At 46.2% G+C, this 22,506-nt stretch overlaps 1 protein-coding gene across 1 annotated transcript in view; it reads right to left on the bottom strand.

The window, feature by feature from the left end:
* The window catches only part of LOC134984250 (zinc finger protein OZF-like), a 220,685-nt gene extending 211,100 nt beyond the window's left edge, over nt 1–9,585 (bottom strand). Inside the window, exons 1-2 of the mRNA XM_063949876.1 lie at nt 9,542–9,585; nt 5,921–6,048 (exon numbers count right to left, since the gene is read on the bottom strand). The gene's annotated coding sequence lies outside the window, so the exon portion shown is untranslated. The remainder of the gene's footprint in view (nt 1–5,920; nt 6,049–9,541) is intronic.
* Between the last annotated feature and the right edge of the window lie 12,921 nt (nt 9,586–22,506).

Here is a 22,506-nt window from a genome sequence, read left to right as displayed (position 1 = left end):
GCATGACTCGAATCCAGTGGTTGTACCAAGTGTCCGAAGTCGGCGGTCAGGATGCCGGCATTCAGTATACCGACACCAGCATCCCAATCACAGCAATGCCGACAAGAGTGCAGAGGGTGCCCTAACCTCCCACCCCTAACCCTCCTTTTCCCACAGCCTAAACCCCCTTAGTGCCTAACACTTATCCCCCTCTCTGCAGCCTAACCCTAACCTCCCCAACACCATATCCTAACCCGCCCCCGCACGCTAAACCTGTGGCGGCAGTGCACAATTATCCCGTACTTGGACGATCTCCTGATAAAAGCGAGATCCAAGGACCAGTAAGTGATCGCGCTGAGTGAAAAATGATGTGGGTCCCAGGGACCCCTTACTGTAAAAAATTGGGGTACTATTTCACGGTTTCTGGGTCCCATCTCAGTATATACTTTTGAGGTTCCCATGTGCCTCCCTACATGCCCTTAAATGCCTATCTGATCCCACTACATAGCATCAGACCACTCAACATGCCTCTTAAATGAATATTTAATGCTTTCATAATCCTACATTTTTTAGGTGTTTGTGAGCAGTCAGACACAATCCCACATTTATCAGCATCGGTACCGTCACAGACAAAACCCACATTCCATTCCCTCAGCTCTCCCTCCATTTAGTTACAAACAAACAAAAAATAATCACAGTCTGACTTACTGACTTATGGCAGACAAAAAACACACACCAATCTCCTACTTTTCAGCTACAGAAAAACATCCATCTCCCCCACTTATTGGCCCATTTATAAAAAAAAATTGCAGCTATTTCCCCCGAAAACACCCGTTTTCAGTGATTAACCGCAAATATTAAGCATGCCCCCAATGTATGTAGGAGGGACGTCATTCAAAAAAATATCACATCAACCCGGCAGCAGACGATGCGCAATATATGTATGTGTGTGTATGTGCGGTCTGCCAACTTCCTGTACATTTGCTGCAGGGAACGCTGGAGAACATCTCAACTGGGCAGGCATTTAAATACCCGCTCACTTGTGATGACAAGCGTGACACATCAAGGGGGGGCGACTGGTAAGTGTATATGCCCTTCCTAATCCAATATATTAAAAAGTGAATACTGCTCCTTACCTTTACGGGGGGAATTCAAGTGTTTTACACACTGGTGGCCACTAGATGGCGCCCCACAGAGCAAGTCAATTGTTGCTCTGTTTGGGGGCACACAGCTACGGGTACTGACATTATTGTTAGATTGTTCTGTCATTTTGCTGGGCTGGTAACTAGGTGTTAGATAGGTTGGTGGGCTGGCCAGGTGTGTACCTAGCTTTACTGAACATCTTTTCCAGAAACACTTCCCTATGGGATGTAATCACGATTCTGGTGATCGGAATCCCGGCGGTCAGCATACCGGTAGGTGGCTGAGGGCTATTCCCACTCGTGGGTGTCCGCGACACCCATAGAGTGGGAATATAACCTGTGGCAAGTCACTGACCCCGAAAGGGGCTGCGCTGCGCTCACCCCCTGCCGGCATTCTGGTGGCCGGGATCCCAGCATCGGCATGCTGACCGCCAGGATCCCAACGGTCGGTATTCTGAGCCCAACCCCTTCCCCATACCCTGTAAATAACATAATTTTATGTGCTGGCTGCACAGACAGTATATACAGCTTTAGTAAATATACAGCACGCCCCATCTGCTGTAAGTAACGTTATATAACTATCTGCTGGCTGCACAGAAAGGATCACTAGTGCAGTTTTGCTGGCTTGGACAATACACATTAGTGTTTTATTGCCCTGCTAGCCCAAGTGGTATTATGCCATTGTGCAAATATGCTAGGGCAGTGAAGGGTACTGCATACCTGAATGGCCAAATATAGATAATGGGAGCCCACTTCTTAGTAACCAGGTTATAAGTTGGGCACCTCTAACTTAGTGTAAAAATACTCCACACAAACACATGTACACATGCATACAGCTACATGCATACTCATATGTACATATACATACTCATATTTTCAGACAGATACATGTACATACTGTATGCATACAGCCACATACATAAACACACATACTTATTATATGTACACAAACATAACACAAGCTACCGATCCCTGGGTGGTCTCTAACCTATGTTACCGGGTTTGAGGGTGCCTATTGCAGGGGACCCAAACCGGGGTTCTTCGTGTTCAGGCTTCACAACAGCGGTTTAAGGCAATAGCCGGCACAGAGCTCTCTCCGCTCCGAGTCTCCTCTGTTGGCCGCCCCGAGCTCCATAGCGGTTGTGCCGGACACGCGACCATTCACCTCCTGATGTATTATTATGGCCGGCAGGCCGCTCCACTCTCTGCTATGTCGGCCGCGGCTGTGTGTAGGGGAGGCGGCACCAACCATGTTCCACCCTCCCTGTCTATCTATGGTATGTCCAAAGTGAATGACGGTGACTGGGTTGGCGGGGGATCTGACAGTGACACGGCAGCACCTGACCGCTGTGATTGGAAGGCGAGACAGCATGATTGTAATTAGTTGCGGTGCACAGCAATGATCACAGCGCGTCCTGTGGGACCCGTTAATTTTTCAAAATGGAGTCCCTCAGAGCTTATAGCGCGTAAAATACGCGCTATAGCGAGTATTTGCGAACACTGCAGTTGGTGGCAAATATTGCACTAACTCTAACAGTACTTCAACAACATGGTTGGCTACTGAACTTGCCGAAGTCACAGTTGATACCGACGACACGCTTGTCGTTCTTGGGAATGATACTGGACACAGATCTCCAGAGGGTTTTTCTTCCAGTGGAAAAGGCTCTGGAAATTCAGAATCTGGTAAAACAACTTCTGAAACCAGCAAGAGTCTCCATTCTTCAATGCACTCGGTTGCTGGGGAAGATGGTTGCGGCCTACGAGGCCATTCAATTTGGGTCCGGTTCCCACCTGCACATGCACCGACGGGTACTATCTCTCCTGTGGTGGCTGCACAGCTCTAACCTTCCTGGAGGGGCGCAGCTTCGGGATCCAGGATTGGATCCTAGTGACAATGGATGCAAGCCTCTGAGGCTGGGGTGCTGTCACACAGGGGGAAAACTTCCAGGGAAGGTGGTCAAGTCAAGAGGCTTGTCTCCACATAAACGTTCTGGAATTAAGAGCCATTTACAACGGCCTCCTACAAGCAGTACATCTGCTTCGCAATCTGCCTGTTTTGATCCAGGCGGACAACATCACAGCCGTAGCGTACATAAACCGCCAAGGCGGGACAAAAAGCAGAGCGGCTATGGCAGAGGCCACAAAGATTCTCCAGTGGGCGGAGAAGCATATATAATTATTCCAGGTGTGGACAACTGGGAAGCAGACTTCCTCAGCAGACACGATCTCCATCCAGGAGAGTGGAGCTTACATCAGGAGGTCTTCACAGAAGTGACAAATCTTTGGGGAGTTCCTCAAATAGACATGATGGCGTCTCGTCGCAAAAAGAAGCTTCAGAGATATTGTTCCAGGTCCAGGGACCCGCAAGCAGTGGCAGTGGATGCACTGGTGACACCGTGGGTGTTTCAGTCGGTGTATGTATTCCCTTCACTTCCTCTCATACCAAAGGTTCTCAAGATCATAAGAAGAACAAAGGTTCAAGCGATTCTCATTGTCCCAGACTGTCCAAGGAGGGCTTGGTATCCGGTTCTTCAAGAGTTGCTATTAGAAGGTCCTCAGCCTCTTGCTCTTCGCGAGGACCTGCTGTAGCAGGAGTCGTGCGTCTATCAAGACTTACTGCGGCTGCGTTTGACGGCATGGCTGTTGAACGCCAGCTATTAGGCCGTAAGGGTATTCCTCAGGAAGTCATTCCCACTCTTATTCAGGCCAGAAAAGGGGTAACGTCAAAGCATTACCACCGTATTTGGAGAAAATATGTTTCCTGGTGTGAATCTAGGAAGGGTCCTACGGCGGAATTTGCATTAGGGCGTTTTCTCCATTTTCTACAGGTGGGTGTGGATGCGGGCCTTAAATTGGGCTCAGTTAAGGTTCAGATTTTGGCCTTATCGGTTTTCTTTCAAAAACAGTTGGCCTCCCTTCCAGAAGTTCAGACTTTTGTGAAGGGTGTGTTACACATCCAACCTCCCTTTGTGCCCCCTGTGGCACCATGGGACCTAAATGTGGTGTTGCAGTTCCTTCAATCACATTGGTTTGAAACTTTAAATAAGGTGGAGTTGAAATTCCTCACTTGGAAAGTGGTCATGTTATTGGCCTTGGCTTCCACAAGACGTGTGTCTGAGGTAGCGGCCTTGTCTCACAAGAGCCTTTATTTGATTTTTCATGATGATAGAGCAGAGTTGAGGACTCGTCAACAATTTCTGCCGAAGGTGGTTTCGTCTTTCCACATGAACCAACCTATTGTGGTGCCAGTGGCTACTGACCCCATACTTGAATCAAAGTCTCTGGACGTGGTCAGGACTTTGAAAATTTATGTTGCCAGAACGGCTCAGATCAAGAAAACAGAGGCTCTGTTTGTCCTGTATGCTCCCAACAAGATTGGGTACCCTTCTTCCAAGCAGACTGTGGCGCGTTGGATCTGTGGTACGATTCAGCAGGCGCATTCCACAGCGGGACTGCCGTTACAGAAATCAGTGAAGGCCCATTCTACTAGAAAGGTGGGCTTGTCCAGGGCGGCTGCCCGGCATGTCTCGGCATTACAGCTTTGCCGAGCTGCTACCTGGTCAGGGTCAAACAAGTTTGCTAAGTTTTACAAGTTTGATACCTTGGCCGATGATGACCTCAAGTTTGGTCAATCGGTGCTGCAGAGTCGTCCGCACTCTCCCGCCCGGTTTTAGAGTTTTGATATAACCCCATGGTTCTTTGAATGTCCCCAGCATCCTCTAGGGCGTATGAGGAAATAGGATATTAATACCTACCGGTAAATCCTTTTCTCTTAGTCCGTAGAGGATGCTGGGCGCCCGTCCCAGTGCGTACTGTATCTGCGGTATTAGTTGTGGTTGCACACACTCGTTGTGTTACTCTTCTGTTCAGCTTGTTGCTGACTTTGTTCATGTCCGTTGACGTGTTCATTTGAATGCCATGTTACATGGCATGCTTAAGGCGTGAGCGGGTATGACGCTCGTCTTGGTTCAACTATAATTCCTTTCCTCGAAACAGTTCCTATAACTGAGGTCTGGAGGAGGGATATAGAGGGAGGGGCCAGTTCACGCCCCTTTAAAGTCTTAAAGTGCCCATGTCTCCTGCGGATCCCGTCTATACCCCATGGTTCTTTGAATGTCCCCAGCATCCTCTACGAACTAAGAGAAAAGGAGTTACCGGTAGGTATTAAAATCCTATTTTTTCCTTTAAACATAATTTCCCATTCAATGTCCCTTAATGCTTCCTTCATCATGTCAAAGTTGGCTTTGCTGAAGTTTAGAGTCCTAGTTGAGCCAGTACAGGACATGAGGTGGAACCGAATAACGCAAATGTTTGAATAGCTACCAGCAGTATCGTACCCTTCGCCTGAGAAGCTAGTAATCCCGAGCCGAAGAATCCGTGAGGCGGGAAAACTAGAAACTCTAGTCCGCCCCCTTGGCAACCTAACTCATTCTAAGGGCCAAGGTATGATATCACCGGGATGTTTGAGTGAAACCATTTCCCCCACCAGCCTGATCCCCAGGGCAGCGAGGTCCACCATCAAACCGAAGGCTTTGAGAAGGCAGAACCCGAATCTGTCCCTGGGAACCTGGTGGTGCATCTTTCTGGATTTTCCCCAATGTCCTCTAAAGGAAGTGGAGGAACCCTTGGATTTATGTGTAACCCTTGTGGTTCGAATGCATTGCAGTGTATGCGGAGGATACAATATTCTGGTTAGTACTGAAGGAAGACATGTCGACTTACCCGCAGTCGGCTGGGATAGTTAGGTATCCAGCACGTCCCCACCAAGGTCTCACCTGTGAAGGACAGACTCGCCATACCTTACTCTGTATCCGCAGTCCATTGGTGTCGCCCCCGTCCCCTGCATGTCTAAGCCGCCAGGACAGAAGACCCTGCGTCATGCAGGCCAAACTCCGTCACGGCCACCAGCCGAGAAGTCTGTAGAATCCTGTATGTGACACAGAAACAAGGAAATGTCACAGTCATACCTAGAACCTAAATCATCAAGTAAGGAGCCTGACCAAGTTACTGAGTTACACCTGTATGTACAGTATTAGAGAGTAGTCTCAATCTGCGATCAGCCGAATCCCTTATGGAGGATGTACCTTATGGATAGGTAACACAACCCTCTTTGACAAGTTAGACACTCTTTAGGGATGTGAAATACGCGTGTATTCAATTGGTGTCGAATCCTTTGTGTTGTCGAAACCGGGGCTCTTTCGACGAAAAAACAATGTCGAATTGGATTCGACAATTCAACACGTTTTCGACAAAAAAACGTTGGATCCGTTTCGACATTTGACAATTCGACAGTAAAATTATTTTTAATAAGATTCCTCATCCCTAATAGCCTCAATCATATGTTACACCCCTCATATGCATTATTTGGGCAAGACCACGCTTTCTAGGGTACAGAGTTGGGGTGAGAGGCACAGCTGTGGCTCCTTCCCAGTATGGGATATATGTGTATAAAAATACGGTATAGTACACCTTGCTGAGGCCACCCCTGGGGGTTCTGCCCCAGAAGCCTGATCAGTACAGTTTTGAGGATAGTATAGACTCCCCGGTAGAAGATACATACTCTGCAGCACAAGACTCAGAGTCCCTAGATATGATTATGTGAGATATACATATTTACACACAGAGACAGGAAAATGTCAGACACAGTTTCCCCCAGAGTACCTTCAGAGAGTCACAGAGTATAAGGAGCCAGCCACACGGCGCCCCTGTAGGCAGTTATTATGATGTGATGCGGCGATTGTGAACGCTAAGGCACAGTGCCTCCTGTACAACAACCTCTCAGGACGGTGATCCTGCAGCGGGGAAGCGGCTCTGACACCTCGCAAGGCCGGTGACCACTCCCCCCCTCCTAACGCCCACGGTTCAGGTATACTGTTACCCATCTCCGGTATACAGTATACAGAAAATAACAAAGATTGAAAAGAAACTAAAGAAAACTCATCCTCTCCTGAGGGCACATTTTCTACACTGCCTGTGGGAGGGGCATAGAGGGGAGGAGCCAGTGCACCCAGTGGAAGAGATTTAAATTGCACTGGCTCCTTTGGATCCCATCTATACCCCATCATACTAGATTACCCCAATATCCCTTATGGATGCTAGAGAAACAATAATAATAGTATACCACAGGCTGCTCCCCATGTATAATAATAATAATAACAGGACACCACAGGCTGCTCCCCCTGTATAATAATAATAATAATAATAACAGGACACCACAGGCTGCTCCTCCTGTATAATAATAATAACAGGACACCACAGGCCGCTCCATCTGTATAATAACAACATGACACTACAGGCCGCTCCCCCTGTATAAAAATAACAACAGGACACCACAGGCTACTTCTCCTGTACAATAAAAATAATAATAATAATAATAATAATAATAATAACTGGACACCACAGGCTGCTCCTCCTGTAGAATAATAATTGGACACCACAAGTCGCTCCCCCTGTATAATAAAAATAACTGGATGCCACAGGCTGCTCCTCTTGTATAAAAATAATAACAGGACACCACAGGCTGCTCCTCCTGTATAATAATAATAATAGGATTCCACAGGCTGCTCCTCCTGTATAATAATAATAATAATAATAATAACAACAACAGGACACCACAGGCTGCTCCCCCTGTATAATAATAACAGCACACCTCAGGCTGATCACCCTGTATAATAATAATAATAATAATAACAGGATACCACAGGCTGCTCCCTCTGTATTATAATAATAATAATAATAATAATAATAATAATAATAACAGGACACCACAGGCTGCTCCCTCTGTATATTATGACAGCACAGGATGCTACAACTGTATATTATGACAACACAGGCTGTTCCTCCTGTATACTATAATAGCACAGGATGCTACCCTTGTATTACGGTAACACCAGGGTCTGCGCCACCTGTATTACAGTAACGACGGGGTCTGCGCCACCTGTATTATGGTAACAGCGGGGTCTGCACCACCTGTATTACAGTAACGGCGGGGTCTGCTCCCCCTGTATTACGGTAATGGCGTGGTCTGCGCCACCTGTATCATGGTAACGGCGGGGTCTGCTTCACCTGTATTACGGTATCGGCGGGGTCTGCGCCACCTGTATTACGGTAACAGCGGGGTCTGCACCACCTGCGTTACGGTAACAGCGGGGTCTGCACCACCTGTATTACGGCAACGGTGGGGTCTGCGTCACCTGTATTACGGTAACGGTGGGTCTGCGCCGCCTTTATTACGGTAACAGCGGGGTTTCCGCTGCCTGTATTACGGTAAGAGAGGGGTCTGCGCCACCTGTATTACAGTAACAGCAGGGTCTGCTCCCCCTGTATTATGGTAACGGCGGGGTCTGCGCCACCTGTATTACGGCAACGGCGGGGTCTGCGCCACATGTATAACGGTAACGGCGGGGTCTGCGCCACATGTATAACGGTAACGGCGGGGTCTGCGCCACCTGTATTACAGTAACGGCGGGGTCTGCGCCACCTGTATTACGGTAACGGCGGGGTCCGCGCCACCTGTATTACAGTAACGACGGGGTCTGCGCCACCTGTATTACAGTAATGGCGGGCTCTGCGCCTCCTGTATTACGGTAACGGCGGGGTCTGTGCCACCTGTATTACGGTAACGGCGGGGCCTGCGCCACCTGTATTACGGTAACGGTGGGGTCTGCGCCACCTGTATTATGGTAACGGCGGGGTCTGCGCTACCTGTATTACGGTAACACTGGGGTCTGCGCTACCTGTATTACGGGAACATTGGTGTCTGCGCCACCTGTATTACGGTAACGGCGGGGCCTGCGCCACCTGTATTACGGTAACGGTGGGGTCTACGCCACCTGTATTACGGTAACGGTGGGGTCGGCACCACCTGTATTACGGTAACGGAGGGGTCTACGCCACCTGTATTACGGTAACGGCGGGGTCTGCGCCACCTGTATTACGGTAACGACGGGGTCTGCGCCTCCTGTATTACGGTAACGGCGGAGTCTGCGCCACCTGTATTACGGTAACGGCGGGGTCTGCGCCACCTGTATTACGGTAACAGCGGGGTCTGCGCCACCTGTATTACGGTAACAGCGGGGTCTGCGCCACCTGTATTACGGTAACGACGGGGTCTGCGCCTCCTGTATTACGGTAACGGCAGGGTCTGCGCCACCTGTATTACGGTAACGACGAGGTCTGCGCCTCCTGTATTACGGTAACGGCGGGGTCTGCGCCACCTATATTACGGTAACGGCGGGGTCTGTGTCACCTGTATTACAGTAATAGGACACTAGAGTGTCAGCCACCTGTACAGGGATAATGCAGCACCAGAGGCTGCTCCAGCTGCACTATAACAAGGCACCAGAGGCTGCTCCCCCTGTAGTACAGAACCTGACACCAGAGCTGCTCAGCCTATAGAATAATAATAATAATATCATTACCTGCTGCCAGACACAGCAATGGCTGCTCTCTGCTCCTGCTGCCTTGTGGGAATGATAGAAGGAAGGCGGAGCTCAGACCAGGGGAAAATGGCCGCCGCTGCTGACGTCACTACACGGCCAAGGAACCTATTGCTGCTGCCGGACTGGTCTACAAGAAAATGGCCGCCGGCCTCCTGCACTGAGGACATGTATGGTATGAAGTATTACAGAAGGCTGGGCTGTGGGTGGTGTGGAGGAGGGGAGGGGCCAGTAACCAGGTAGCAGCCGTTGCCAATCATACACTACTTTCGGCCTGTGCGTTCCACCTTACTTCCGGACTGTGCGTTCCACATACAGGAAGTGAGTTTTCATCGACTGCTGCAGCCTCGCAGTGTCCGTGGAGATCAGGTAATGGCGTCTTACTGTACAGGGGGAGCAGCCTGTGGTGTCCTGATATTATTATTATACAGGGGGAGCAGCCTGTGGTGTCCCGTTATTATTATTATACAGGAGGATCAGCCTGTGGTGTCCTGTTATTATTATTATTACACAGGGGAAGCAGCCTGTGTTGTCCTGTTATTATTAATATACAGGGGGAGCAGCCTGTGGTGTCCTATTATTATTAATATACAGAGGGAGCAGCCTGTGGTTCCCTGTTATTATTAATATACAGGGGGAGCAGCCTGTGGTGTCCTGTTATTACTATACAGGGGGAGCAGCCTGTGGTGTCCTGTTATTACTATACAGGGGGAGCAGCCTGTGGTTCCCTGTTATTATTAATATACAGGTGGAGCAGCCTGTGGTGCCCTGTTATTATTAATATACAGGGGGAGAAGCCTGTGGTGTCCTGTTATTAATATTATACAGGAGGAGCAGCATGTGGCGTCCTATTATTATTATTATTATACAGGGGGAGCAGCCTGTGGTGTCCTGTTATTATTTTACCAGGGCAGCAGCCTGTGGTGTACAGTTGTTGTTGTTGTTGTTATTATACAGGGGGAGCAGCCTGTGGTGTCCTGTTATTATTTTTATACAGGGGGAGTAGCCTGTGGTGTCCTGTTATTATTTTACCAGGGCAGCAGCCTGTGGTGTACAGTTGTTGTTATTATTATACAGGGGGAGCAGCCTGTGGTTTCCTGTTATTATTTTTATACAGGGGGAGTAGCCTGTGGTGTCCTGTTATTATGAAACAACAAAGTATGGTCCTTCAAAGAGAACAAAGGACCAAAAAAAAAGCAACTATAAGCCTTTTCCTGGGCACACTTGAAAACTTGAAATTTTTTTTGGGAAATGATGAAATTATTATGATATTAAATGATATTATGAAATTAAATGATAGTGTAGGAGCTTCCGCAGTATAGCAAATATATTGATTTACGCTTTTTCGCATTTATTAAGATATTTACTGTTAATCACAATATGAGTTCCTGTGCCCTTAAGAAAAATGTGCAGAGCTGGTCAGAATACTATATTTGCTGAATAATCTTGTTTTAAGGCATGACTTGTACAAGACAAATGTAACATTAAATGTATCTAAGGCGAACAAAGCAACACCAGATATATCCAAGGCTAATTGAGAAGAATAAAGAAAGAAATCTTTTGAGTTTATGTCCGAAAGACTGATAAACGAAACAATAACCATTTTCAAGGCTGTTCTAGTTGCCACTTGAAACATTGTATGACAATCGATGTATTTGAAGACATACGTGGTGTATTCTGATTGGCTAAATGTATTGGCAAGCATAAACCCTTTGTATTCAAGCTATAAATAATAAAGCTATGATGGCCCCTAGCAGGTCATTTTATGATTTGATTAAGGTTACACATGAACTTGTGTCCTTTTTTCATTCACTGATCTCCAACCAGTTGCAAAAGAAACAGAATTCTGACTGATGACTGCAGAGAGTTTATAGACCAGACCTGAATAGGTTAACATACCCTATCATTTGGGGACATCGTCCGGGGATATTCCAGCATCTCCTCCACTGGCAAAAAATCGGTAAGTGAGATTCAATGTGTAGATTTCTACCTGCTCATTTGAATCAGCGTTTCTTGAATGCATCTGAGAAAGTCCAGTCGAGAAGATCAGAGAATATCTTAAAGAGCCCAGTGTCAGTCAGAAGAAGAAAAAAAAATTTTAAGGTGAAAAATATATATTGTGATGTTATATTGTTGAATTGTGGGTAAATATCTTCAGCTAATTTGTCACAAGTGTACAGGGGGAATTAATCAAATATTCAGAAAAATTTTACATTTTTAAAAGGTGGCGTATGGCCAAGGTGTATTCTAATGCTGATAAACAGTTTGAATTGAGAAATAACCAAAGAGGTGTATGCAAACCTTGTACCTGTGTTGTTGTGTTAAGAAAATACAAAGGGTCTGTAGCACCGAGATTAATGGCAAGTACAAGCACTGAAATTAAAGAAGGGGACACTAAAGGTGTTTCTACTCACAGGCGCTTGATGCGAGGTTCACCACTGCAGCTATATATAAACAAGGGTTGGTCAGACCCCAAATAATATAAACAGTATAAAAAGATAATAGCGCTTATAGGTCACAAATGCAAAGTGTGTCACATTCAAATCACAATTTATTGAGAAGGTAAAAATGCAATGCATATGGTGGTTTGTTACCACATAAAAAGTATATTAATATAAATAAAATTGTGTAGCTCCCAATATTAATAAGGCCTGTTGGAAATTGGTAAACGGCATGGACCTGTTCCTATAATAGTCCCCTTTGGAGAGAAAAGTTCAATGTCCCAATTGTGGATTAAATAGTTACCACCAGCGTGTCACGAGGCAATTAAGCGAAGCTGCGTCCGCAAAGGTGCTGTTCCTCGGTGGGTGATGAACAGATGGCGTTCCACAATAGTAGGGAGATCCTTAATGTCCAAGGAACATTCAACGGGGGCTTGGTCCAGGTCCAGAGGTTCCAAAGGTGTGGGAGGACACACAAGTAGGCAGGCTACACCGACGCGTTTCGTTGTATCAAAGACAACTTTTTCAAGGTGCTGAAGTCTCATTTGGTTATGTGGAAACTGATGATGAATTTTATTGTACAAAAGGTTGTCATTTAAAAAGAGAATTGTTGGAACTTTACATTGAGAATGATTGGTCTAATATCATAACCTATTGGCCTAGGAACCACATAATCCCAGGTCTAAGACCCATGTGCCCGTGCAGCCTCAAACAGCTGCCGTGCACACAGATAACAGATATAGCATTTACTGTCATCCTTGTTTTTGTATCTTTGCACTGTTGTATGTACTCTGTCAATATGCTTTTGAAAAGGTGGGGGGGAGTCGGGGTGTCTGCTGAATAATGAAACCAGTGTCAGTAACTAGATTCTCCTGCACACATTGTACTGTATATATTGTATGTCCCTATGCAAGACAGTTAAGGGGTAGGATTGGGTCAGTAATAAAGAACAGCTACTGTCTGAAAGAGACACAAGGTGAACTTATTCCAAGAATAGTGGGGAGTTTACCAAGAACACAAGGAACAACAGGGATACTGGTACAAGCAGGAGTCTATATAGGCAGAGGGATAGACCCTTGGAGTGACTTAACAATAATATTAGGGACGCATCTCAGTGATCCAGAAGAAATAATCTATTATGCAGGTCCCACTTGGGGAGCAGTACTAACAGATTTTCCACCAATACAGGGAGGAAGGGGCAACACTACAACCCCAGTCATTTGTCCACAGACGGATTTAAGGAGCTCTTTAGGTACAAGGATAGAAGAGATTCTTCAGAGTCAGCGTCTCACAAGGAGATTTTAATTCCCTCATAAGGAGTTACTAAAATACCACATCAGGAGGGGTTCCGCGCACGTTCACCCAGGCATGGGAGCGCGGTCTGTAAAGATGTCAGGGCCCGACAAACCCGTGGATATTGTTAGTAACAGGGAGGGGAGAAAAGCTCTGAAAGGAGATTTTAAGTCCCTCATAAGGGGTTACTAAAATACCACATCAGGATGGGTTCAAACCCGTGGATATTGTTAGTAACAGGGAGGGGAGAAAAGATCTGAAAAGATCTGAAAGGAATAAGTAAAGTTTTCAAAAGAGCAGGTTTTCCGTCAGAAGGGACACTAGACTTAGAGAAATGGGAAAAATTTGCCTCCTGTAACAAGAGTTGGATAAGTAAGCATAATGTAGACATCGAGCATCCATCTGGATCACTGTAGCAAAAGAATTAGAAGCAGAGAATAGAATGATTTCCCCATTGTACCAGAGTACTCAATAGCACCACAAACTCACTGCCTGTAATTTCAGCAACAGCACCTCCACACTATACCCCACCCCTATACCCAGACATGCATGCACACCCAGGTACCCCTAGTATGAACAGAATATAATCATCTGCAAGCTCACTAACTGTGAAATTGAAAAGAGAAGAACAGGAAAATAGAACAACGTTTGAAAGTGGAAAGATGTACATGACAAGACTTAAGAGATGGTGTCATGCACAGACACTCAGGGCACCAGCAGCCCCAGACTTGAAATAGGAGAAGACTGAGTCCATCAGAACTTACTATGATAAAGTCACTATACGACACACAAGATGATAGAATATGAGGGTGTGCAACTCCCGTGTCTGCAACAGTGTACTCAGTCACCACTGGCAGTTCGATAAAAGTGACTTTACCCACAGGAGACACAAGGGTTTCAAGAGCTGTTTTTATGCACAACCAGATTCCTCTACATTTACTTACAGATCAGGCCATTGCAACGACTGGATTGGGAGGTTAAGCCCTACCCCTGCAAGAAAGCAAAGATGTAACCTGAAATACAAGCTGCTATACAAGTCTATCTCTAAAAGTAAGACAAAAAGGAACAACAACTCCCAGCATGAACATCATTATGTTGAACACCAGCCTGGGTGGACTTGGACTAAGAAGATGACATGCCAGCAGCAGTGAGAAAGAATATGCAAGTGAAGAAAGGACAAAGTATGAAGAATAAGGAATGAATCATAAAGAGAGGTGACTGGAAAAAGAAAAGTTGAGAAACAATATGAAGGTCGCATGAAAGTTTGGAGACTAAAGGAAGTCTGCTTTAAAAAGGACAAAGAAAGACATCTGACAAGTGGTCAGTACTACATGGCAAGATTACAGAGATAATGCCATGATTTTAAGCAACAGAAGCTCCGGGGTTTAAAGCAAATAATAAGGAACAAGACAGAAAAAGTTCCAAAAGACAAATAAATTATGCTTCTTCTGCCAATATGAAGTACAAGCTTCTTCAGGTACTCCCCAGTGAACATAATGTCTCCAGAGGAAACAGCAGAAGGTATAATTACAGTCACCTTGCCCACTGGAGAAATACGTTTGTGCCTAATGAATACTGGAGCCAGCACACGCAGAAGACAGCAGAGGGAGATACCACAAGAACTGATGATATCAGAAATTCTTAAAAGGACAGGAGATGCAAGAACTACAGTCACCAATACCAGCCCAGTTCTTAACCTCGGAGTACATGTCCAGTGACTTTGCTGGAGCACAGTGTACTAAAGCTTATCCAAGGAGAATACAGTACACACCAGCAGAAGTTTAACTTTCTAGCAACTTATCAAAGGAAAGAACAAAAAAGCAATTTAGAAGCAAGTTAGAACAGAAGTTCAGTATTGGCTCATTCCCGCAGTACCAGTTGTAGAAGAAAGGAAGCAATACTACTGGACCAGGATAGCCCTGTGGAGGGGCTATATCACCAAGTGATATATCCACAAAACACACAGCTAAATACAGGATGTGAATGAACTGTTGATTGCCACCACTACTAAAAGAAGCACCAAGAAGGGGCAGTGTCCTTAGTGAAGTTTCTGGAAGAACAAGACTGCAGAGCCTCAGAAGGAGAAATTGCAGCTAGTCAAGCAAGAGTTAATCTTCCTAGGACACTCAAGGTACCAGACATCTAACAAAAGTGAGAAGGAAAAGATTCAGACTGCAAGCTAAGATGCCAACTAGTATCAAGCAAGTCAGATGATCATTCCTTGGGCCTAGTAGGACACTACAAAACATGGATACCTCTAGCACCAGTCTACATGCAAACATTGTATGACAACACTGAAATGGAGGAGGGTCCGTATCCTACATACAGCAACAGATGAATGAAGCAATTAAACAATTGGAAACAGCAGTTGCCTCATCTCAAGCCCTAGAACTACCTGACTATTAAAGAAAGAGGCCATACATAGAAGTCCTTATGCAAAATCATGGACTGAGGTGAAGACCAGTGGCCTACAACTCAAGCAAGCTTGACAGCAGTAATCAAAGAGCACCTACCGGCAGTGATAGCAGCAACAGTCCTAGAAGAGTATAAGAGCACAGACACAGTGATGAATCAGAAGTCCTAGAAGAGGACAAGAGCACATGCATAGTGCTGAATCATGAACTTATCATCCAGGGTCCACATGCAGGTACAGAGAAGCTTCAACAAGCAAGAACCAGACACCTGTCAGTGGCAAGGTTGACCATGTATTAAGTAGCACTGCCAGAGTGCGACAAGTAACCATCAGAAGATGTATTACCCTCAACTCAGCAACCCTTTTCTAGCATTAATCAATAAAGGTGTTGAATCTCAAGATTCAAAAGGAGGGAAAAACAGATTATCTACTGATGAATGGGAAAGCCAGAAGTTTCTAACATTCACTCATGAAGGTAAACAGTATTGTTGGACACGATTACCCCAAGGGGGAGCAACCAGTCTATCAGATTTCTCAGAGGCAAAGGCAATGGCATTAATCCTGCAGAAATGGAGACCGCACTTTACAGACTCCCAGTTAGTTCAACATGTCGATGATCTGCTTATTGCTGCACAGACAGAAGAGAAGTGCAAAAAGGAAACAGCATCACTACTCATCTTTTTGGCAGAAGAAGATTGCAGAGTGTCAAAAGCCAAACTACAGCTAGTACAGAAAAGAGTTATCTTTTTAGGACACTGCATATCCCAAGGAACAAGGCATCTTACTGATGAAAGAACAAAAGCAAGAACTCAAGCAAAAACCCCAAGAAAAGAAATCAGAGCTTTCCTGGGCCTTATTGGTTATTGCAGAGAATGGATACCCTCAGCCTCATTACTAATGCATCCCCTATATGAATTAACAAAAAAGGAGGCGTCGGCAGAAAACAGGGACACCATTGAAGAAGCAGTAAGAAAACTAAAGCAAGTCATAATAACAGCCCCAGCATTAGGATTGCCTGATTACAACGAGCCTTTTAACCTATTCTGCCATGAAAACTGTTAGGCGCCGAGGGTCCGCTCGTCAGTGCGGCCCGGCGCCTAGCAACGGGGACGCCACTGTCGGACCGCGTTCCCCGTTGCTGGGTCTAAGTTAATATCATCATTGGTTTCCTGGCCGTGTAGCATGCAGCTGCACGGCATGTTGTAATTAATCACTCATCTGTTTCCCTGGCCATGCAGCTTGGCAGCTGCATGGCATTTAATCCAATCAGCCTCCAAACAGCTGATTGGAGGACTCTCTGTTAAGAACACTTCCTGGGCTTCTCACAGACGCCGGTAATAGCTTCCTGTTTGCTGTGTCAGTTACAGAGAGTTTCCAGTCCTGCTCTATCCGGTTGTTCCTGTCCTCAGTGGTCCAGTACTCGGAAGTTGTCATCTATTCCTGGAGTCCGACCGAGCATCTTTAACATCCTGTGGTGTTCGTGAGTCGCGGCATAGCCGTGTGTTGCGGCTTGACCGCTTACTGTTTATTATTTAGTTATATTGTGTTCGGAGCTTTTGCGGAGGATTCCGCTCCCACAAATCCACTCTGGTATCCAGCGGTGCTGGATAGGAGTAACGGATTAGTGGATTTTTGGTTGTTCTTTTCCCTGGCGGTTTGTCCGCACATACTTTTGGTTTAAGTTAGTTAGCTTGTAGCCCCTGGCCTGGTTGCTTAGTCAGAGGGCCCCTTGTTATCACCCTGTCTCGGATTTCCCTTTGTCTCCCATTAAGACCTGAGGGGGCATCGAAGTTGGGCAGACATAATCCGCCCTTCAAACGCGGCTGCCATGGGCTCAAGCAACCATAGTCTCGCAGGGGATTTCTGATAACACGGGCGAGACAACGGAGTTAGGGCGCCAGGGGTTACTAGGCTTTCCTGATCCCGTTACCAGCATATCTTTCCAGTACTCAGACCTCTGTCATAAGATCTCCTCTGGTCTGGAGTACGGGAATCATAACATTATTACCGGCCAGACTAAAAAATTTAAAATTAAACAGGATTTAATTTTTTCCCTTATTCAGTTGGAAGATTTGTCGGCCTCATGAATCCCACCGGTGTTGGGCCAAATCCTGGCCAGCTTCTAGTTAGCCAGATTCAAGAACTAACTCAGATGGTTCAGGATCTGTCCCTTCGGGTGAGGTCACAGGAAGATCTGTTACGGACTTCCCCGAGGGTCATTCCTGAACCAAAAATGCATTTGCCGGACTGTTTTTCTGGGGATAGAAAGCAGTTTTTTAATTTTAAAGAATCCTTTAAACTGTATTTTCGTTTAAGACCAGTCTCCTCAGGTACGGAATCCCAGCGGGTTGGAATTATTATTTCTTTACTTCAGGGGGATCCCCAGACCTGGGCTTTTGGTTTAAGATCAAACGATCCGGCATTATTGTCTGTAGACGCCTTTCTGGGGTCTTTAGGGCTATTGTATGACGACCCTGATAGAGAGGCATCCGCCGAGAGTCAGTTGCGTGCTCTCAGACAGGGTAGGAATCCCGCAGAGATTTATTGTACGGAGTTTCGCCGTTGGTCGAACGACTGTGGATGGAATGACCCAGCCCTGCGCAGTTTCGCCTCGGCTTATCGGAGTCTATAAAAGACAGTCTCCTTCAGTATCCCGCTCCTGAGACTCTCGATAAACTCATGGAGCTCTCTATTAAGATTGATCGTCGTCTCAGAGAGTGGAGGGCTGAAAAAGGAGCACCTGTCGGGTCTACTCCTTGTGTGTTTTCCATTCCGGTGGACATGGAGGAGCCCATGCAGATAGGCCTCTCCAAACTGTCTCCTGAAGAAAGAACCAGAAGGCAAAATTCTGGTCTTTGTTTATACTGTGGAGGTAAGGGACATTTTGCCCGTAATTGTCCGAATAAGTCGGGAAACGCCTCGACCAAGTGAATTGTGAGGGGGTTCACTTTGGTCTGCAGCTTATCTCCTCAAATAATTCACTGTTAGTCCCAGCTAAAGTTTCCTTTGGCAGCCTCTGTTCCTCGGTGTCAGCTTTTGTGGACAGTGGAGCTGCAGGGAACTTTATGGACTTAACATGGGCCAAGGCCTTAGGTATTCCTCAGTTAGCCTTAGGTAGGTGTATCACCATGCATGGTTTAGATGGGAGTCCCTTGTCCAATGGGGTTATTTCTCTCTGTACACCTCCTGTTCTACTTTCGGTAGGAGCTCTGCATTCTGAAAAGATTGAGTTTTTCCTTACCCATTGCCCAGCAGTTCCAGTGGTTCTGGGTCACCCTTGGCTGGCCTTTCATAATCCCATCATTGATTGGCAGTCGGGGGAGATCTCACAATGGGGTACCATCTGTAATAAGGAATGTATTACGTTTCCCGTCAGAATAGCTGCTGCCATTCCCGCACCCATTCCTGTAGAATACCAGGATTTTGTTGATGTATTTTCCAAGGGCAATGCGGACATTCTGCCTCCCCATCGGCCTTATGATTGTGCTATTGAGCTAATTCCTGGTGCCACTTTGCCTAAGGGAAGGTTATATGCATTGTCCGGACCAGAAACTGTGGCCATGAATGAGTATGTTAAAGAAAGCCTAGGGAAAGGATTTATCAGGCCATCTAAATACCCTTTAAGTGCAGGCTTCTTCTTCGTGGAGAAGAAGGATGGATCACTCAGACCGTGCATTGACTTTAGAGCCTTGAATAAGATCTCAGTAAAAAATACTTACCCTTTGCCGCTGATTTCTGTCCTCTTTGATCAGCTACGTTCGGCTGTCATTTTTTCTAAGATTGACCTGAGAGGAGCATATAACCTTATCCGAATCAAGTCAGGGGATGAGTGGAAAACGGCATTCAGTACTCAGTCGGGTCACTATGAGTATCTGGTCATGCCATTCGGCCTGTCTAACGCTCCGGCAGTCTTCCAGGATCTCATTAACGATGTGCTCCGTGAATTTCTTGGAAGATTCGTTGTAGTCTACTTAGACGATATCTTGATATATTCTGACTCTATAGAAAAACATGTTACCCAGGTGCGTCAGGTTCTAAAAAAATTACGTGAAAATCACCTTTATGCCAAGCTGGAGAAGTGTGAATTTCATGTCACGGAGGTATCCTTTTTAGGGTACATTATTTCCCCTCGGGGATTCTGTATGGAACCAAAGAAGCTTCAAGCCATCCTTAGTTGGGCGCAACCCACCAACTTAAAAGCAATTCAGCGCTTTTTAGGGTTTGCGAATTACTATAGAAGATTTATTCACTCTTTCTCCGACCTAGTTGCTCCCATTGTGGCACTGACTAAGAAGGGAGCAGATTCCACCAATTGGTCACGAGAAGCTGAGTTATCTTTTCAGGCCTTGAAACAAGCCTTTGTCTCAGCCCCAGTCCTCAGACATCCCAACCCAGAATTGCCTTTCATTGTTGAGGTTGATGCCTCGGAGGTTGGAGTAGGGGCTATCCTATCTCAGAAGGATCCGGATTCTCTAGAATTACATCCTTGTGCCTTTATGTCCAGGAAATTCTCATCTGCTGAATCCAACTACGATGTTGGTAACCGGGAATTACTGGCTATCAAATGGGCTTTCGAGGAGTGGAGGCATTGGCTTGAAGGAGCCACTCATACCATTTCAGTTTTGACTGATCACAAAAATCTTCAATACATTGAATCAGCTAAACGGCTGAATGCCCGGCAAGCTCGTTGGGCTTTATTTTTTACTCGTTTCAAGTTCATTATCACCTTCAGGCCAGGTTCCAAGAATACCAAGGCAGATGCCCTGTCACGCAGTTTTCTCCCAGTTCAAGATAACAGTCCTGTTACTCCCATACTTCCGTCTTCAGTCATCCGGGCAGGCCTTACACAAGATTTATTTACCCAGTTAAAGCAGCTTCAACATCAAGCTCCTGGAAATACTCCTGCCGGTTGTCTTTATGTCCCTGAGTTTTTGAGAGCAACTGTTTTGATGGAGTTTCATGATAGCAAAGTTGCTGGGCATCCGGGGATCGCTAAGACTTTGGAATTAGTTTCCCGCTCAGTATGGTGGCCTGGTCTTTCCAAGGACGTTAAGGAATTTGTTTTTTCTTGTCAGGTTTGTGCACAGCATAAAGTTCCCCGTTCCTTGCCTATCGGTCAACTTATGCCCTTGAATGTTCCTCTTAGGCCATGGTCTCATATTTCCATGGATTTTGTGGTGGACCTTCCTCTGTCAGCCGGATGCCGAGTCATATGGGTGGTAGTGGACCGTTTTAGCAAGATGGCCCATTTTGTTGCTCTTCCCCGATTGCCATCCGCCCAGGGATTGGCAGTCTTGTTCCTCCGCCATGTTTTCAGACTCCATGGGTTACCCACTGATATTGTTTCTGATCGGGGTCCACAATTCATTGCTCAATTTTGGAAGTTTTTTTGTGCCTCATTAAAGATGAAATTATCTTTAACGTCTGGCTACCATCCCCAATCCAACGGGCAGACTGAGCGAGTTAATCAGTCATTGAAACAATATCTGCGTTTGTACTCGGCCAAACTCCAAAATGACTGGTCTGAGTTTCTTCCGTTGGCGGAGTTTGCTTACAACAATTCCTGTCATTCCTCCACCAATGTGTCTCCATTTTTTACAGTTTTTGGTTTTCACCCCCGAGCTAATTCCTTTTTTCAACATTCCTCTGTCTCCTCGCTGACCTTGACCTCTCATCTCAGACTCATTTGGAGAAAAGTGCACCTTGCTCTCAGAAAAGCAGCATTTCGGGAGAAAAAAATTTCTGACAGGCTCCGGCGGCCGTGCACTTTTAAAGTAGGAGATAGGGTATGGTTGTCGACTCGCAACATTAAACTTCGACAAACCTCAGCCAGATTGGGCCCTAAATTTATTGGACCATTTCATATTATAAAAAAAGTCAATCCAGTTGCTTTCCGGTTACGTTTACCCAAAACTTTACGGATCGGAAATACCTTCCATTGCTCCTTGTTGAAACCATATGTTTCGTCCAGTAGATTTCCTCGCAAGATCTCTCAGGGGAAATCACCAATAGATGTACAGGGTCAGCAGGAGTTCTTGGTGGAGAAGGTTCTCGATTCCAGGTTGTCCCGAGGAAGGCTTTATTTTTTGGTACATTGGAAAGGTTATGGTCCAGAAGAAAGGTCTTGGGTCTTGGATGAGGATCTCCATGCCCCAAGGCTCAAAAAGGAATTTTTTCGAGAATTTCCTCAGAAACCTGGCCTTAGGGGTTCCTTGACCCCTCCTCAAGGGGGGGGGTACTGTTAGGCGCCGAGGGTCCGCTCGTCAGTGCGGCCCGGCGCCTAGCAACGGGGACGCCACTGTCGGACCGCGTTCCCCGTTGCTGGGTCTAAGTTAATATCATCATTGGTTTCCTGGCCGTGTAGCATGCAGCTGCACGGCATGTTGTAATTAATCACTCATCTGTTTCCCTGGCCATGCAGCTTGGCAGCTGCATGGCATTTAATCCAATCAGCCTCCAAACAGCTGATTGGAGGACTCTCTGTTAAGAACACTTCCTGGGCTTCTCACAGACGCCGGTAATAGCTTCCTGTTTGCTGTTTCAGTTACAGAGAGTTTCCAGTCCTGCTCTATCCGGTTGTTCCTGTCCTCAGTGGTCCAGTACTCGGAAGTTGTCATCTATTCCTGGAGTCCGACCGAGCATCTTTAACATCCTGTGGTGTTCGTGAGTCGCGGCGTAGCCGTGTGTTGCTGCTTGACCGCTTACTGTTTATTATTTAGTTATATTGTGTTCGGAGCTTTTGCAGAGGATTCCGCTCCCACAAATCCACTCTGGTATCCAGCGGTGCTGGATAGGAGTAA

The sequence above is a fragment of the Pseudophryne corroboree genome (genome assembly GCF_028390025.1).
Source record: "Pseudophryne corroboree isolate aPseCor3 chromosome 3 unlocalized genomic scaffold, aPseCor3.hap2 SUPER_3_unloc_43, whole genome shotgun sequence".
NCBI classification, from domain to species: domain Eukaryota; kingdom Metazoa; phylum Chordata; class Amphibia; order Anura; family Myobatrachidae; genus Pseudophryne; species Pseudophryne corroboree.
This window is presented reverse-complemented; position numbering and strand designations above follow the sequence as displayed.